This window comes from Tursiops truncatus, chromosome 9 (genome assembly GCF_011762595.2).
Source record: "Tursiops truncatus isolate mTurTru1 chromosome 9, mTurTru1.mat.Y, whole genome shotgun sequence".
Lineage (NCBI taxonomy): Eukaryota > Metazoa > Chordata > Mammalia > Artiodactyla > Delphinidae > Tursiops > Tursiops truncatus.
The window spans coordinates 22,104,476-22,125,255 of NC_047042.1; the positions used below are offsets into that span (position 1 = coordinate 22,104,476).

General features: G+C 36.2%; 1 protein-coding gene and 1 pseudogene across 1 annotated transcript in view; both read right to left on the minus strand.

The window, feature by feature from the left end:
- Positions 1-20,780, minus strand: part of MAGI2 (membrane associated guanylate kinase, WW and PDZ domain containing 2) — a 1,339,714-nt gene that overhangs the window by 1,217,361 nt on the left and 101,573 nt on the right. The window lies entirely within an intron of this gene.
- On the minus strand, positions 4,108-4,848 carry LOC101318411 (dihydrofolate reductase pseudogene; annotated as a pseudogene).

The window sequence follows — 20,780 nt, forward strand, 5'->3', positions numbered from 1 at the left end:
TTGCTAAATTTTTCTCTATTATCCCTTGATTGGCTGAAGCTCAGCCTCTGGTAGGTGAACAGTATTTCTAGAGTTGTGCCATATTTAATATTTTTTGTATACTTAATAAAAATCTTGGGTGGACGTGAAATCCTTGATTTATACTTTCTTTCCTTAAGTATCCCAGAAGTTTTGGTCCACTGACTTCTAGTGTTCAGTGTCACAGAGGAGAAATCTAAGGACAGTCTGACTTTTTTCCTCTTGTAAGTATTGTGATCATTCTACATGGCTATTTAAAAACTTTATCATTAAAGGCTAATAGATTTACTATGATATGCCTTGAGGACATATGTCTTGGGTACATATCAGAAGAATATGTCTCAGTGTTAACTGATTTGGGTCAATTTTCACTGGTACATGATATGTCCTTTCAACAAATAGGATCAGGTATTCTATCCTTTTCACAACTTTTTTCCTCAAGTTATGTTTTCAAATATTTATCCTGTTCCATTGTTTTTGGTGTTCTCCTTGAGGGACAGCAATTATGCATATATAGGGTCTTCTCTGCCTGGTTTATATATCTATCATTTTCTCCTTAGTCCTTTTCAACCTTCCATTTTTATTTTACTTTTTTGCATCTCCTCACTTATATCCTCAGTACACTTGCTGTGTTTTCTCCAGTGTCTATTCTCGTGACTGCTCTTTTCAATTCTTTTATATTTCTGTGATGATTTTGATTTGTTCTTCTATTTTACTAAAATCTGCCAATTGACACTCCATTTCCTCCCACTGCCTTGTTTTCTCTTTCTTGAGTTCTTGTATTTATTATTCATGGTCTTTGTTCACAGAAGAACTTTCTTTTTTAAAAAAATTAAAGACAATTTTTAGAGAATTTTTAGTTTTACAATAATATCGAAAGGAAGGTACAGGAATTTCCATATACCCAAAGCTCCCACACATGCATAGGCTCTTCCATTATCAACATCACTCACCAGACTCATACATTTTTTAGCAGGGATGAATCTACACTGACACATCATAATCACCCAAAGTTCATAGTTCACCTCAGAGTTCACTCTTAGTGTTTTACTTTACATGTGTTTGGACAAAGGTACAATGACATGTATCTATCATTATAATATTTTACAGAATATTTTCATTGCCTTAAAAATCCTCTCGGACTTCTCTGGTGGCACAGTGGTTGAGAGTCCACCTGCCAATGCAGGGGACACGGGTTCGTGCCCCGGTCCGGGAAGATCCCACATGCCATGGAGCGGCTGGGCCCGTAAGCCATGGCCTCTGAGCCTGTGCGTCCGGAGCCTGTGCTCCGGAACAGGAGAGGCCACGACAGTGAGAGGCCCGCGTACCGCAAAAAAAAAAAAAAAAAAATCCTCTGCGCTCTGCTTATTCATCCCTCCCTCCATCCTAAGCCCTGGCAACCACTGATCTTCTTATAGTCTGCAAAGTTTTGCTTTTTCCAGAATGTCATGGAGTTGCAATCATACAGTATGTAGTCTTTTCAGATTGGCTTCACTTAATTATATGCATTTAAGCATTTAAGTTTCCTCCATGTATTTTCATGCTTTTATAACTCATTTTTAAGCAATGAATAATATTTCATTCTCTAGCTTTACCATACTTTATTTAGCCATTCACCTACTGAAGGACATCTTGGTTGTTTCCAAGTTTGGGGAATTATGAATAAACCTTCTATAAACATCCATGTGCAAGTTTTATTGCAAACATGTTTTCAACTCCTTTGGCTAAATATGAAGGAGTGGGATTGCTGGATCCAACTGTAAAAGTATGTTTAGTTTTGTGAGAAAAACCAAAAACTGTCAATGAGGCTGCACCATTTTTCATTCCCAGAGCAGTGGATGAGAGTTGCTGTTTTTCCACATCCCCACCAGCATTTGGTGGTAGTGTTCCAGAATTTGACTATTCTAATGGGTATGTAGTGATATCTCATTGTTATTTTAATTTGTATTTCCTGATGACATATGATGTGGAGCATCTTTTCATATGCTTATTTGCCATCTGTATATCTACTTCAGTGAGATTCTGTTAAGGTCTTTGGCCCATTATTAAACTGGGTTGTTTATTTTCTTACTGTTTTGAGGGTTTTGAGGGTTCTTTGTATATTTTGGGTAAGAATCCTTTACAGATGTATCTTCTTCATATATTTTCTCCCAGCCTGAGGCTTGTCTTCTAATTCTCTTGATATTGTATTTCATAGAGGAATTTTTAATTTTAATATGGTCTGAATTATCCATCATTTCTTTCCTAGATTGTGCTTTGGTGTTGTATCTAAAAAGGTATCATCATACCCAAGGTAATTTAGGTTTTCTCCTGTCTTATCTTCTAGGAGTTTTATAGTTTTGTATTTAAATTTAGGTCAGTGATCCATTTTGAGTTAATACTTGTGAAGAGTGTAAGCTCTACACCCAGATTCATTTTTTTGCATACAGATGTCCAGTTGTTCTATCAGCATCTGTTGAAGAGATATCTTTCCTACATTGTACTGCCTTTGCTTTTTGTCAAAGATCAGTTGAAAATATTTATGGAGGTCTATTTCTGGGCTCTCTATTCTGTTCCATTTATCTATTTGTCTATTTTTTTTTTTTTTTTTTTTTGCCAATCCCACGCTGTCTTGATTACTATAGCTTTATAGTAGATTTTGAAGTTGGGTAATATCAGGCCCTCAACTTTGCTATTCTCCTTCAACACTGTGTTAGAAACCACCATATCAAAATTTTAAAGGCGTAATAAAATGTCAGGTCACAACTTTCATATATGTTCTCCATTATTATACTTTATAATAAGTGCTCTTCATCTGTTGACAAATTTGTTGCTCTCTTTTATATTTTTTCCTAGTAATATTTTTGTGTCTTTTTTTTGCTTTTTCCCACACATGAACATTTATTAAACATTTTGAGTATTATAAACAATTTGCTTCTTTTACTTAGTAATTTTTGGCATTTTTCTGTCAGTACTTCATTCTTTCTAACTGCTGCAGATGTTACATTTTATAGACATATTGGTTAGTTATTTCTTATTAATCAACATTTGGGCTGTTTTCAAGTTTGAAAAAAAAAAGTTGCAACAAATACTCTTGGGTCCATTTCTTTGCTCAGGATTAATTTCTAGAAGTGGAAGTTCTGGGTCCAAACCCAGAGTATTTTGAATTTTAATTGATATCGCTAACTTACACTCTCAAAAGTTGTACCAATTTATAAGGCAGAAAATGCTATTTTTTGGGGGGGGATACTTAATCTAAATCTTTGCTAATGTGATGGGTAAAATGTTTTAATTTTCATTTTTTAATTTTGTGAAGTTTAGTTTCTAACTTACTAATTTTCGTTTCTAGCATATTCATTCTCAATTTATTACCTCTTTGAATTTTTAATTTTAGCCATCATGCTTGATATTAGATTATTCTTTTTTGTAAAGAGCAGCCAATTCTTTTTTTGTCATTGTAACATCCCATGGGATCTCACTGAAGATGAGAAACAAAGTTTTTTAAGGTCTCAGACCACCTCCTTTAACCACCGAAAAGGTAGTCTCATACCTGCCTCTTTACTATCCCTGTGGAATATCCTGGAGTTTTCAACTTATTCACTCCCAGTCTAAGTGAACAAAATTTTTTCCAGAAGTGTGATATAAGGTAATTCACAGTCCCTCTTTTGATCTAACTTTAATAACTGAATGCTAGCTCTTCTGTTTATAATCCATTTCTGACCTGTGGATCCAACTGCCTAGCTCCTAGCTAGCTCTACAGGCTTTGGTTTCAACTCATGCTACCAGGGGACTTTCCCACTTTGGGCTGTCTTGGTAGATATTCTATCCTAGGCAGGTGCTGGTAAACTATTCTTGACCCTTGATGGGCATTCAGGCAGTTACAGCAAGAAATGCTTCACAAATGGTATCTGACACAGTCTAGTTAAGATTGATGCGGAATAAGAGTACTTTGTTTAGAAATAATTATACACAGATCTAAAGTCAACAAAAGTCTCTACAAGAAAAAATAGGTAATTTTGGGCTTCCCTGGTGGCGCAGTGGTTGAGAGTCCGCCTGCCGATGCAGGGGACACGGGTTCGTGCCCCGGTCCGAGAGGATCCCACATGCCGCGGAGCGGCTGGGCCGTGAGCCATGGCCGCTGAGCCTGCGCGTCCGGAGTCTGTGCTCCGCAGTGGGAGAGGCCACAAGAGTGGGGGGCCCGCGTACCACAAAAAAAAAAAACAAAAACAAAATAGGTAATTTTTTCTGGGGGGGAGAAGGAGGCTTGAAATAGATCAGAAAACGTTTTCACATTAATTGTTCTTTTCATATACTTCAAATTTGTGCTTAATGCCTTTCTCCTCCTGGACATCAGAAGGAACCCCTGGATATTCTGGGAGGAATTTATATTTTTCCAAATCAATTTCTGGAAAAATTGTGTCACCTTCAAATTCCTGCATGATCCTTGTCACAAATAGACTAAGATGGCCTGGCTTGCTCCTGGCTTCCTTGTAAACAGAACTGCCTCCCACTATCCAAACCATGTCCACTTTATTTGTTAATTCTGGTTGCTCGGTGAGTTTTAAGGCATCATCCAGACTTTTGGCAAGAAAATGCACTCCCTGTGGAGGTTCCTTGAGTTCTCTGCTGAGAACTATATTAATTCTGTTCTTTAAAGGTCGATTCTTCTCTGGAAAGGAGAACCAGGTCTTCCTACCCATAATCACCAAATTCTGTTTACCTTCTACTGAAGAGGTTGTGGTCATTCTTTGGAAATACCTGTATTCATTCCTGAGCGGGGGCCAGGTCCCCATTCTTGCCGATGCCCATGTTCTGGGACACAGCGATGATGCAGTTTAGCGAACGAACCATGACAGCGGCAGAAAACACTTCCGAGCTAGCACATCACACCGACACGGGGATTACCTGCCAGCTTGGTGCGAAATTTTTTTTTCCCTAGTAATATTTGTGTACCAATCGTCTGCCAGTTCCTTTTTTATTATTTAGCTATTGAAAGGATTAAATTTTCCTAGACAATTAGGCTTTGTGTGCCTAATTTCCTATTAAGTGTGTGTATGATGCGGGGAGGTAGAGATGTGTTTGTGTGTGTGTGTGTGTAAATGTCCAGAACTGCTTTCCAGGCATTACAACTCAGTATCTTTATTCATTTACCTTAAATTCTGATCCAAGCCTGAATTCCTGGGATGGCCATTTACCTAAGGTATTTTCTACATTAAGGGAGCTCTTGCATAGCGTCATCCTTGGGAAATCAAAACCTACTGAACCAGTATTAACTCAAACCTATTATAAATACTATTTACCAGACATATCCAGTGAACTTGACAATTTGCCTGCATCTGACAACACAGGACTCTAGTGGAAAGATCCTTAAGTCTAGGGTTACATGAAGGTAAATTTGGGTACACAGCACTTACATTGTAAGCACTGAGCCAAGAAATGCCTAAAATAATATAGAGCAAGAGACGAGACATTAATAAATGTCAGTTTCCTTCATTCTGTACATTGACATTGGTAGAAATAATGAAACATGAATGTTAAAAAAAAAAAAAAAAGCCTGTAACTTTTAGGCAAGATGTGAGATCTCTTGAACTGAGTATTTGTTGGACAAGATAATGGAAGAATACAAGTGAAGAAGTATTTAATTCCTACGTTGGCCTTCAGAAGCTGGTGTAAGCAGTCCATCATCGACAAAAAGAAAAGGAGGTGAGCATATTCCTGTTTATGGAAATACCCCTACCTTCGAAAGGCGATGAGTCATTAAAATCATCACTCCTGGCTAAGGATACTGTGGTGGCCAGAAGAGGCTAGTTCATGAGGACCAGGATGGGGAACTCCCTTATATGATGGTACGATTAAACCTGGACTGGTTAAGGCCCAAAACTGAATTTCTAGCGGGTTATAGTTCTAATGGATTACACTGTTCAGTTGAATTTTCAACAGCTAGAACTGATATGAACTTCCAAGGGCTGCCTTAACTTCTTCCCCAATATACAGGCAAGGTGCTGGGAACCCTGAATTATCTTGCTGTAGAAGAGAGAACTCGATAACTTCTTACATCCAAACACTTGCTATCCTGGTGCTGGGGACCATAGTTCTGCTCCTCAGGTCCAGCCCCTCTTGCTTCTATTACCTAATTAGTGAAGCCACCCTTTCTGGACATGTCCTCTGCCTTTCTGATACATTCCTACTGCAATAGAGACTGATTCCCAGTGGGAACTCCACACAGAGGGCACACCTAACTAAGAGGTTCTTCCCTCTCCTAATCTACATGGTTTACTCATCTCATAATGACATATTTAAGGAAGTTGCAAGGCAATCTGATTGATACATTAATGAGCCAGAAATTTTAATTCTTCCAACTTCAAAAGTTACATCAGCAGAAAGCAAAGGTCCTGGGCCTTGTTTTCTGTTCTATGCAAGAAAACCCCTCCTGTGTTAAGATGCAGTATTATGCTCTCAGCACTGCTAGAGCCTCCATAAAAGAAATGCCCACTGAAACAAAATTGTAGATAAAGACGTGATTTATTCTGTGCCCTAATATCCCTTATAAAAGAAAATAGATTTTCTCTCTCAGTCAATACAAGGACAGGTTTCTTCCATAGATTTACCTACGTGCTTTTTTTCTATCACACATTTAAAAGGATAGAGCCCAAGATAGTTCTTTTTGGTCTAAGTTTCCAGGGAATCTAGAGTCATATTCAGTGCTCATCTACTTGTGGTAATTAAGTCAACTCAGGTACCAAGTATCACGTACTGTTTTGCTAATCTTGGGTTTCTTGTTTGTTTTACTTTCCCTTCAATTTCAAAACACCAGTCTCTTTACTAAGGATCATGAAGAAACACTTTGAATATTATGATATGATAGGACACTAACAAATCTATTGTTGTACTCCACAGACACTTTTAGTTCTGGCATCTTGCTTCTAAGAACCCTTAAGGAGGGAGGAGGCATTTTTACTTTCTTATTCTTGATTTTTGCCAGCCTGATATTCCATCTCTAAAAAATAGCACTGGCCTTCAAACTGCCTAATTATTCTTCTTTTTAATTGTGAAGTTAATGTGTACTGTTAAAATCTGATTAAAGTGAAAAAGTCCACTTACCCTCATTTCCCCGACCCTGCTCTCTGTGGCTAATGACTGTTAGTAATTCCTTATATATCATCACAGAAATTACCTCCAAATTGCCTTTTAATTGTTTTTTATTTTCAATAGGTCCCTTCAAGACTATTTTCAATATAGCCAGAATTATAAAATCAAACAAATAATTGAGGATCACTAAACTGTCAGTCAGCATTGACAGAAAAAAAGAACTAAATCAGCAATACAAGGCTCATCAATCTATCAATCTATGTATCTGTATAAAAGCTTCCAGTGTCCGATTAGCTTTACATAGAGATTTCAATTTGAATGATATAATGTATAAACTATTAAATTATAGAATTTTAGATCTGACAGTAACTTTAGAACTAAATTGGCATTATTTCCTTGTTTTATAGATAAGGTAACTAAAGCTATGAGGACTAAATGAACTAGTTCAACAGGATGGACCCAAACCCCTTGACTCCCAACTCTACATGAGACAATGTGGAACTCTGTGAACTAGGATTTTTGCAACTAACTGTAGGTGCACAACAAATCAAGGGAAACAATAAAACAGCCACTGTGTACTTCACTGGTAAGAAAATGCACAATAAATCAGTCCTAACTGTGTCAATAATGTTTGACAACCTGTATTACTCTATGAATAACAAAATAGAATATAGTTGCTCCCAAGATGTTTACAAGCCAGGCGGGGAGGTAAGACATATAAGACATAAATATGTAAAGGAAAAAAAACAATACAAACAAAAATTAGTTCAAAATGACTCACAGATCATGCGTGCTACAGGAATGAGAGGCAGACACCTCAAGTGCATAGTGACTGTGTCGTGAAGGATGTGCAACTTCAGCCAGGCTTACAGGATGAGAGAAAGAAAGAGGTTTCAAAAATAGTCATAATAAACAAAGGTGCAGAAATTTAAAAATGTTTTGGTTTGCTCGGAAAATGATGAGAAGTTGAGTTTGGCTGGAACACTGGATTTGTACGTGTGAAAACTGAGAGGAGTAAGAGGACAGGTATGCTTTGGTGGGTGGAAGACTCTAAAGGGAATATTTGAGAGCTTGGACTTTACTATGCAGTTAGCAGGGAGCCACCAAAATTTATTGAGGAGAGAGGGTAATATAAAAGTGATATTTTTTTCCCAGGTGACTCAGGGAAAGAGCATGCTAGAGAACTGAGGCTGAGGTAAGGGTTGATGTTAGGGCAGCCAGCGAGGAGATGATTCCCAATGGGAGACCTTGGGTACATACAGAAAACATCCCTCTTCTGACAAAAGTTGCCTCTGAATCTTTAATTTCTCTGTTTCACTATATGAGATAGAAGATCTCAAATGAGTAGATGATCTACAGGATGACTCTCAACAATGTCCACATCCATTTTTTACTTACATATTGTTATGGACTGAATTATGTTACAAGGTGAATCCACATGTAGAAGTCTTAAATTCCAGTACCTCAGAAAGTGATCTTATTTGGAAATAGGGTCATTACACATGTAATTAGTTAAGATTAGGTTATACTGAGTAGGGTGTGCCCTAATCCAATATGACTGGTATCCTTATTAAAAGAGGAAACGTAGACACCAATGACACATACACAGGGAAAATGCCATGTGAAGATGAAGACAGAGATCAAGGTGATGCTACTATAAGCTAATAATGCCAAAGATTGCCATCAAATCATCAGAAGGTAGATAAGAGGCATGGTGGAGATTCTCACTCACAGCCCTCAGAAGGAACCAACTCTACCAACACGTTGATCTTAGACTTTCAGCCTCTAGAACTGTGAGACAATAAATTTATGTTGTTCTTAAACCACTAAGCTTGTGGTACTTTGTTACAGCAGTCCTAGAAAATTCATACATGTATCCACATTAGAAGAAAAGAGTCCAGATCTTGGAGCCTGGATTCTGATATTCTCTTGAGACATAAAAAAATGCTACTGGGGCTTCCCTGGTGGCGCAGTGGTTGAGAGTCCGCCTGCCGATGCAGGGGACGTGGGTTCGTGCCCCGGTCCGGGAGGATCCCACATGCCGCGGAGCAGCTGGGCCTGTGGGCCATGGCCGCTGAGCCTGCGCGTCCGGAGCCTGTGCTCCGCAACGGGAGAGGCCACAACAGTGAGAGGCCTGCGTACCGATAAAAAAAAAAAAAAAAAAAAAAAAATGCTACTGGGCTTCCCTGGTGGCGCAGTGGTTGAGAGTCTGCCTGCTGATGCAGGGGACACAGGTTCGTGCCCCGGTCTGGGAAGATCCCACATGCCACGGAGAGGCTGGGCCCGTGAGCCATGGCCGCTGAGCCTGCGCGTCCGGAGCCTGTGTTCCCCAACGGGAGAGGCCATAACAGTGAGAGGCGCGCGTACCGCAAAAAAAAAAAAAAAATGCTACTAACTGAATTTGCTAAGTTTAAGAATTGATAAATTTCCATAATGCTTCATTCCTGGCTGTATTCTAAAAAACCTAAGAATTGTGAAAAAGAAGGAGTCTTCTTTAAAAATAAACCTTTGAGGTTCAATCACTACTTGGTTCTAAAGATTTCACATGCCAGTAACAGCTTTTTTATATGCGGTCATAATGAGCATCTTAAATATGCCCGAGTTCAAGATTTTCATTCAATTTGGATCAGTTACTTCCCAGCCAAGGAGATTATTCTTACCCATTACTTCCAAGGTTGCATAGGAAATTGCCAAACGTGAAGAGGTGTTGAAAAATATAAGAATATTACTAAATAACTTGGCAATGATTTTCATTATTAGAGTGCTCCTGGTAAACCATTTCTACATTTTTCTCTTTCTAAAATTATTCTTACATTTAATTAGTCAAATTCAAAGGAAGAATACACAATTCCTCAGTTGGACGAGATGAACAAAAGAGTCCATCCTCCCGGAGAGAACAGTAATACTAACCACTGTGATTTTTCTGAAGGTGCCATTCTGTCCTAATTAGCAAGTAAGAACCATCATTTTATTTTCATTTCCTATGGTCTTTCCCACAAAGCACTTCCTACTTATATTTCTATTCTCATTAGGAAATCACTAATTAACACAAGTAGTTTTACTTCTCCTCAATTATCCTTGCAAATACCCATAATTTCTTATGAACACTTCACCTCTCAGAAAAATCAGTGTACTTTTGAGGTTTCATTTTCAGAGTATACAATCTGAGGTTCATTTTGAGAGTATACAATTTCAGATGATAACACTTTACCACGAGTTCTTTTTTTTCCCCTTCTCTATTAAGACCTGTGGTGAGAGAAATCTTCCTAAGCAGCTCTTTGATTCTGCTTTCCCCTGCTCAGTACTGCCTGCTCTATACAGCATCAACCCTTTTCTAGGTACTCAAGGCCCTCTGCAACCCTATAAGCAAAATCTATGCTTCTAGTTTTCTATTCAACTTATGGTTTGCTAAGCACTATACACTCCTGGGCTTTTGCTCCTCCCCTAGTTTACTACTGTTGGAGTACTTCCCATTCCTAAGGCCAAGCCCATGTCAAACCTTTCCTCATACCCTACCTGGTCTCCCTAAGCAGACATGATCTCTCCTTCTGCTTTTGTAGAGCTATTGGTTCACACAAATACACACTGGCTTGAGAACACTGGGTGTGAGTGAGTTTTCCAACACTTCCTTGAGGGCAAGGGATATTTCCTATATAGTTATTTCTCACTGTATCCACAACTATGAAAGTAACACAAATACACTGTTATAAAAGATCTTATGTGAGCCTAGAGACTAGAACTCTTTAATTTTCTGAGTCATTGGTTCTCAGATTCCCTGTAAGTAGTCTCATTTCTTTATCTGTGGCCATGATCCCATCAACTCCTGACCCCAATAATCTTCATTTTTCCTATGTTAAGTTGAAAGCTTCTTATTCTTTATTATTTTCTTTTAGCCCTAACGTAGCTTAAGTGTTTTATTTTACAAAGAATCTGTTCCATAAATATATGCTCTTTGACATAATGAATAAGTGAGTGTCCTTCTATCATATAAACATCTTATAGAAAAAAAAAAGCACACTAAAACAAACAAAACTTCATCTGACCTTGCTGTCAAATCTACTATCGTATTTAATTATTTATAATTTATCAAATTATTTGATATGTAATAAGCACTAAAAGTTTTCATTTCCCCCTACACAATCCTGCCTTAATTACCCTAGCCTCGACCCCTCTTTTTCCATAACCCAGTGACTCTTTCCATGTTATCTTTGTTCTTCACTTCTGCTACACTGGGGATCATCCTCATCCCTCACCTTAAGGACTTTGTCTCCACAGCTTAATTGACACTGAGTAATTAAATTCTCCTCTTAGCTTTTCAACAAGGCCTACACAGCACATGGATTATCTCATCCCTCAGAGCTCTGGTCTTCCTTTCTGGTCTCTTCTACTTTATATCTCTTCCTTGAACCCCATTCCTGCATTTCCAACTGACCGAACTTCCCTTGAAAGACCTGACTTTCCCATTAATTTTAACACAGCTAATACTGAAAGGATTCCTTAGACTTACACCCTATTTATCCCTTCAGTAGACTTCAACTGAAAAGTCTGAGAAACATGAAAAATTAAATCATGGATAAAATATGAGTACAGTTTTTATTTGGGAATATTTCATGTATATCTTTGTATGTGTGGACATATACTTAGTGCCATATTATTTAGGAGTTTCAATACCAATCAGCATCACTATATACATCATTTCCTGATGACAATCAATTAGCCTTAGATTATCAGGGAAAATTCGAACTGTAAAATCTGATTTAAAAGTGTGCTAGTTGGCACAGTCTTTTACTCTACTATAAAAATGTAAGGCCAAGAATATTAAGATGGTATACTTGATAAAAAATAAATAGGCAAATGAAATACAATCTTAGTAATGATATAAATGAGCATTTTCACAATTTGTGACCATAGCCTAATTAACACATTACTTGCATTTTCTGGAAATGTTTTATTTGTTTGCCCCAAAGCAAAATGCTGTCATTTAAGTAATCCTGTACAAGCTCTGTTTGAATGTATTACAGCTCTTGTAGTTTAATTATACAAATAAAAGAATACAATGGCTTTTGAAGTGAAAATTAACTATACTTCTGATACCATTTAATGTAATTAGAGTATGGTAATAAGGGGAGACCATTTAATTAGTACGTATGCTCTGACATTGCCTCAACTCTTGTATTTACTAGCCGAACTGTTTGATGCTATTAGATAACTTCAGGTTGTATTTATAACTACGCAACATGCTAGACCAAAAAATACAACTAGTCTTTGTAATGTCCTTGATGGTCAAAGCTATGTCTTATACATTTTAGTATCTCCAGCAACTAGCATATTGCCTTAGATACAATAGTAAGTGCTCAGTAATTTGTGTGCTGAATATTAATTTGAAAGGACGTCCAGAAACTATTTTCGTTTAAGTTTATACAAAGCAAAAAGATCAGTTTTCTGATTTTTTTTCTCCCATCAGAAAAAAATAACTTTTCAGAGAAAGTGTAGCATTCATCATTTACAGCCACTTTTGATTTTTTATATTTATGTAGTTCATTACTTTTTTCCAGAAGAAGGAAAATATTTCTAATCCATTGCGAAAACAGTTTTATCACTTTTGAAACTTTAACAACATAAAACATATGTGCATTAATCTTTGTGCTCTTTTCTCTTTTAGACAAAATGTGCAATGCAGAGGAAGTCAACCAATTTAAGTCAACATGAGAGAGTAACGGCTCTGCTCCACTTCATTAATTTTGATAAATATTCAAGAAGTCTTAAATTCTTTAGCTTAAAAAAAAGACAACTCTCACATTTAAGTAAAATAATTTTTACCATTACTTTTCATTCACCATTCCCATGTAATATTTTATTTGTACATAAAACATGCTATCCTTAAATTTTATGAACTTATAAAATGTAGCAGTATATTAATAATTTGTTGATCCATTCCATTTATCGATATTCATAAAAATTTATGAATATGCTTTAGAGTCAATAATACTGAGTTTTTAATCCCAACTGTATTGTTTAACTGCTCTGTGACGTTGGACTAGGTACTTACACTCAGAGTCTGCTTTCTCATCTGTGAAATGAGACTACTCACCTACCTCACAGGTCTGTTGTTTAAGGGTTAAGACGAAAGATGCATAGTCTAGCACAGCTCCTGGCACACAACAGGCATTCAATCAATTTTGTTTCCTTCTCTCATGTTTAGGCTATAGAAACTGATGCTACGATCTAGAATTTGAAATTAAGACTGTATAATAGGCATTTTGAGGATTCACACTCCTAGTAGCTCAAATGAAACAAAACCAGTGCATAAATATGGGAAGCCATATAATGAAATTAAAAAGAGAAAAACCATCACATTTTTCTAGGGTGTACACAATGCTCCTCAGACTTAAAGGCTGGAGATCCTGGGAATGTGTTCAGCTCAATCTTTACATTCATGCCAGAGACATGCAAACAGTCAAGATTATCTAGTAATGATGGAACAGGTTGTTAGATTCTCAGGTTTTTGTCCTCAACCTCATACACTCTGCCTCCTACGTAAATCCTTAAACAAGAATAGAATTTATTTAGTTTTCAGATATATTTTGTAACAACATAATTTAAATATATTTATCAAGAACAAAATAACTGAGAGAAAATGATAATTAGGACCTTGCCCAATTTTCTTATTATTCAAATTAATCTCCAAAATCAGTTCCTCTCCCACCTTACAGTTTCGTTATAATTAAGAATGTAAAAAAAAACTTAGAGAAAGAACTCTTGGCATACATCTTCCTTTGAATTTTTGAGTGACAAAGGCTTAAATATTTAAGAGGATGAGCTGAATGAAAAATAAATTGACAGTAGGATTAGTTTTGAGGAAGATTCAAGGACATGGATTAAATGGAGTCATTTTTCCTATTAAATTTTGAATTCAGATAAGAACCACTTCCCTTTTCTTCCTATTGAGTTCTAAATATTTTGGTCTGTTACTGAGAAATTACTATTAAATATTTCTGTGTTTAAAAGTGTGGCTCAGAAAGATTCCTTGGAAAAAAGGAAAACCCTTTGCTTAGTTGATTGTACAAGGCAAGTGAACCAAGTTTAAACAGCTTTTTAAAAAAGTATTAGAATATTATCATGTAATTAATTGATTTTATTTCATGAAACACAGCTTTACTAGGTCACTTTTATTATGGAATATTCCCACATGCCTAAAGACTAACATAGATTTGAAAATAAAACAGTGGGTTTGATTCCAAAACTAAAAACTATTGTATAAAACAAATAAATAATATACTCTAACATAAAAAAAGTAAACTGGATTGTTAGAATGTACAGTTGATGGTAAAGAATTATCTGTCATTTTATATATCTGACATTTTAAGATATCACAGAATTAAGGGATTCAGATGAAATTAAAGGAACCAGGATTTACAGTGAATCAAAATATTGTAGGTGGCTCTGGTTTCCCTTTTTAGACAACTGATAAAATTTTCTTAAAGTTAAACTTCTCTCTTTACAAATTTTAATTACTTACACTTAGGTATAACAGAAGTCATCACAGAATCATACCAAAATAGTGATGTCAAATTCACCATTTACTAGCCTGTAGGCGTTTCTCAATGAAAAGAATGCTTGGAAGGAAAACTGAATAATTTACTATTTACCCATGCCTGAGAAAAATTATAAAGGAAACAGGCTATTCTAAGCATAATTCCATAACTACTACAGATGAATTATTATCATATGTCAGATGCATCACTTTAGGTTGAAATAGATTTTTTTAATTAAAATGATTAAAACATCAAATTAAGCTCTAGTATTGTGAAAATGTGCAAAATTGTTACAATTCGTGGATATTTCCAAACTTTTAAAGCATTTCAATGTGAAAGATGGACACTTTCTAAGGAACACAGATCAGTCTGTACTGTGCAGAATTCACAAAAGCCAAAGCACTTACAGATTGACACGTACCTTAAGTATTTCCTCCTGTGGTTTCAATATTTTAAAGTGCCAGGCATTGTGGTGAGTGATTAAAAATGTCAACTATTTCACTGTTCTCAATGATTCAAAGTTGTATGTTCACAGGGCATATAGGAGTAGATTAAATTTATTAATCTATTTATTCAAATCAAAAATGACAGTAATTAGCTATGTTTTGGTTTTTTTCTTTGAAGTGTAGTCCTCCCTTTCAGGAATGCTGACTACTTTTTTTGCAGCACTAGAGGCTATAAGATAAAGCTATATATAAATTAAAGGTGGAAAGAACATACCTATTGCGAGAAAGTACGCGAAGCATCACTATCTTTTAAATGAACAACACATTTAGCAACTCTTCATGCCTATAGGACTGCCAAAAATAAATCTCTGAATATTTATAAACTCTTCACAAAGCTCAGAACGTCAGTTATGCAAAGTTAGACATGGATGACTTGAAGCGTACACAAACAGCTTTGCCTCATTTGGGGAAATCTTAACTGAGTGGTAATTTTGGAAATGGTGGTCAGTCAAGCAGAAATCACTTTGAAACATTCTATTGGTGGACTCCTAAACACAGCCTTGTAAATCCCTGGGTTCCTTGACCCTGCTGCAGATTGGTCACAGACTGGTAGAAAGCCCTCTTAGAGGTCATCTAGCTCAGGCTTCCAGCCAATTCAGAAACATCTTTAACAAGGAGATGCTCAGACCATGCTTAGCATCTCTGGGAGGTATGAGGGGGATACGAGGAGCTTACAATCTGGCTGCCCAAACCCTGCTCATCTTGGGAGCCCTGTTCCCATAGGGCTATTACTGGAGGACTAAACTGCACCACAACAGGTATGGTAGAATTTAAAGAAACATTATTCACAAAGGAGGTACAGCAACCATTAGCTTCAGATCTAAGAGAATCTTATCCCAGCAGATGAGGCTGAGAATACAATAACAATGCTCAGATTCAAGGAACATTCAACTTAGAAAATCCAGTTTATAATGTATAAGCTCTACCAAGAGTGACTCATAGTAGCTGAGTTTTAGAATACTGAACAAGTTCTAGAATTGGGAGCAGGGTCTTGCAAATTGTATAAGGAAGCAATTTTGTTAAGCCCTTCCAGGGCCAGGATTAGTACTTAGTATGCTGAGAGCACTTTTACATACATTAACTTATTTCATCCTCTCATCCACCCTATGAGGTAGGTTCTATTAATACCTCCATTTTAAAGTTGAGGAAATGGATACTCAGAGACTCAAAGTATGTTGCAAGAGAAAGGAACTACAAAAATAACAGGAGAGGAAATGTAAAGAAAATTAAAGAAAAATCACGAAAGTGTGAGAACTTTTCTGTTGATCTCTGTGGCCTTTTAGCCACCAGTTTTATGGTTTTCTTAAATTTCTAGTAGTGTTTGAGGTATACATTCTAAATTGTATCTACATTTAAGAAACAAGCTTATTGCCACTGGAAAGAACACACTTAGAAACCCTAATTAAAACAATGGACAGACATTATTGCTTTCGTCAAATTTGAGTCAGTGGCTTAATCAAAAGGCAATCCAGACAGTTGTGGCTTTCACACAATGTGTTTGCCACTTCCATGACTTTTTATTTTTCCCAAATCAAATATATATATACATATATGTGTATATATATATATTGTTTTAAATGAAACAACCATTGTGTTTATCAAAAATGTGGTTATTAATCTCCTATTGTTTCATGAATTAATTGGTTATACTGACAAAAAACAACTGTCAGATACATAAACTTTTTTTATTAATTAATTAATTAATTTGGTTATGCTGGGTCTTAGGTGCAGGTGGCAGGCTCCTTAGTTGTGGCTCATCAGCTCCTTAGTTGTGCCATGTGAACTCTTACTTGAGGCATGCATGTGGGATCTAGTTTCCGACCAGGGATCGAACCTGGGCCCCCTGCATTGGGAGCGTGGAGTCTTACCACAGTGCCACCAGAGAAGTCCCTACATAAGCATTTTAAGACATGGTATCAATGGGGTTAAACTTCGTATTTTGAAAGATACTAAATTAACATATTTGAGAGATTAACATTTTCTGACTCGTAAACAATATGCTGAGTCTTTACAAATATGATCATGCATATCAATACATGTCCTTTGAAAAATTAAATTGTTTGTAGAAGGTGACATTGCAGAGGATATCCTAGGAAATTACCAGAAATGAAAAAGCCTACATATATATTTACAGTGTACATCTTCTGAAAGGATGTAATTTTGTGTTGTCTGTTATACTTAGACAATAGTATTCATAGGAGTTGTATAATAATAATATGTAGAATGGGTTATTTGGGAATGCTTTTAATTCAGGAACAGAAATACATAGAGTATCTAGGAATTTAAAATGTTACATGCATTATGGAGTCAGTTAGAACTTAAAACAATCATTAGATTCAAATGATTTTCTGTTGATTTTTCATCCCAGAATTGCTAATGAATAACCTGCTGTGTTACAAATCTTTCAGCCCCACAATAATCTACATCAGCAATTACAACTAATAAGAAGAGTGGAAGAGCATCTATCTTTAGTAAGTCATTACCAATACAGGGTTTACTCTGTACAACTTAAACATTAAGGAAGAAAAACAAGAAAGTATTTTGAAATGAAAAGCAAACAAAACACCCAAATCATTTCTTATTCACAGCATCAATTAATTTTAAGGAAAGGCAATTTGATCTAAGTTGCCTAAGTTGAAACTTCTCAACTTCCAAAACCTCTACAATGTATTCATCCTTAAAAAAAAGAAAAGAAAAGCAACCACTATTTAAAATTAAGTGATACTAGCTTAATGACTTTCTGAAGTATAGAAAAACCTGACTAAAACACTGGCATTGACAGAAAAAAAAAAAGATAAACAGTCAGAGAAGACCTTTATTTCTACAATGAAAGAAACAGACAATATGCCACTGTGTTTTAAGAAAACTATGTTATAACCCATAGCATGACTCACATGGACTATACACAGCACATCCCTGTGGATTTTGCCATGGGGTCTTACTCTATTAAAGAGATTACTCTTTAAATCAATGAGTAATACTCGTTCCCTAGGTCCAAAATTAAGCAAAGGAGAGTCTAACAAATTCCAATTTTGCCTGTCAGCCAAAACAGAAATTCTCACGTTTAAATGTGCAATTCTGTCTATAACCCTCAAGTTTAAATCTAGCGATGATTACAATGGGTATCCGAAATAATGCCCGAGGTCATTTCACTTATTTTGTAGATTCTTTCAGTATTGGAAAACTGACAGGCTTCTATAACTAGTCAAACAGTACAGAAGAGCCAGAAGCTGTGATTTCTTCAGACTATAAAGAATAACCGAAAGGACTCGAAAGTCAAAGCACAACTAAAGACAGAATCAGAGCACCAACACTGTATCTCATCAGGCTTGTTGACAATGCATCCTAGGAGACATGACTTTATCTTCAAAGTGACACGATGCACATTTTGCTCACTGAACCAGGCATCTTATGCAGGACACACAGCAGAGTTAGCTTCCAGCTCAGAAATAGCATTTAAATCCTGGATGCGATTATGCTGACCCTCAAAAAGTTGTTTGCCTATTAAGAAAACTATTTATTTTATCAGAAAATAAAAATAAGCAAATAAAAATAAGTGCCATCAATTTAATGTTCTCTCCTAAGATTGCCCTGCGTTATTGTTAAATTTAGATTTGAAAAATAAACTCAAGCAAGCACTCAGCTTTTTAGTTAATTGTTAGCAAAGTTAAATACATAAACTAAGAGAAATTGGAAAGAACCTATGGAAGTCTTTGTCATGTGCTTCTGTCTCTGTTCAAAATGGGCATATATCATCTATTTTCACCCAAAACAATCTTTAGGAAATGCGATCCCATCACTTCCCACATGCATAAAATGAGACCTAAATACATATCCCCACCATTGCATTTACTAGCTTAGAAATATTGGATAGGCTATCTACCTCTCTGAATACTTTTAAGCTGTAAAAATAAATATATTGACACCTTCCTTGTTTTTCACATATTTTTATATGACTACATCTGATTATGTGTTGGAAAATACTTACAAATCATAAAAATTATGCAAGTACAGTTACTAAGCTAGATCTCTTATTTAAATACTTATCTATTTCAAATTGAGTCTATTCTATGTTGTTCAAGATCTTGATACGATGATGATAGGTCAGCTTTGAAAATATGTTGTGTTTAAAATTAATGGATGCCTATTTTTTAAAAAAGGCATTCTTAATCTGAGCCAGTGGGACCCCACATGAAAAAACTTTGTTTACAAAAACATCTTTCTGCTATTGCTATTTTGACTTTTTCTTCATCTCTTTCCACCTAAAACTCCCCCCACACACAAACACACACACACACACACATACACACACATAGAAGTGTGGAAAACCAAGCACACTGTGTATTTGATTAAACAAGGAATTATCTAATGTTTATTAATTAGGGATATTCAATACATGAAGACGTCTGTAGTAAAAGCTTACAAAGTATTGAATCAAAGTCTTACTAGAAACAAACAGACAGAAGAGGAAAAAGGAACCCAGTTACAGTAAGTGACATGGTCTAGGAAACATCTTTGTCCCAGGTAGCCTGAGGATCTCCTCACTACCCAAGAGATATCAGGGAAATGGGGGAGGCTCTGGTAAGGGGATACCACCACATATTCCCTTCCACTGAGAGATACCTGGAGGTCCAACCTGGGGAAACCCCTTTTACTTCCTCAGGCAGCAGTGGCATGAAACAGTGAGAACTCCAATGGCACAAGACAAACCGAGCAGACGATAGCAACACTGTAAAGACTCTGAAAAACTGCCATTGGAACTGCAGTGGACAAAAGTAGGTCACAACACACGTGCAAGACCTAAAAAGGGTAACTTCCAGCTAAAATGAAAGACTGAAAGAAGAGCCAGAGATTACTAACATAATACACAAAGTGTCCAGGATACAACTGGAAATCATTCTCATAACAAGAGCCAAGAAAATCATAACTTGAATGAGAAACAGTAATCAACTGATGTCAACATTGAGATGAATCAGTTGTTCAAATTATCTGATGAGAATTTTAAAGCAGAGTCATAAAAATGCTTACAGAATCAATTACAAATTCTCTTGATATAAATGAAAATATCAGCAACAAGTTATGCAAAAGAATCAAATAGAAAGTATAGAACTTAAAACACAATAACAGAGATAAAAATCTCCCTGGATGGGCTCAATAGTAAAGTGGCAATAAGTGAGGATAGAATTAAGGAACTTGAGGACAGAAAAATAGAATTTATCCAACTTGAACAACAGAGGGAAAATAAACTGAGGGGAGGGAGAAAAAAAGAACAGAGCCTTAGGGACTGTGGGACAAAAACAAAAGATCCAACATTTATATCATCAGAGCCCCAGAAAGCGAAGAGGATAGTGAGACTGAATAATATTTAAAGAAATAATGGCTGAAAATTCTCCAAATTTCATGAAAGACAAAACCTACAAAACAACAACAAAACAAAACAAAACCTCAAAAATAACACATTACTTACAGGGGAGTTCCAGTTCAAACACTAGTGGATTTCTCATTTGAAACCACAGAGTAATAAAGGAGGTAACACAATATTTTTCAATTGCTAAAAGAAAAAACTACCAGCCAGAAATTTTATAACGATAAAGCTACCTTTCAGGAAAGAAGAGGAATTGAGAACATTCTCAGATGATAGAAAACTACAAGA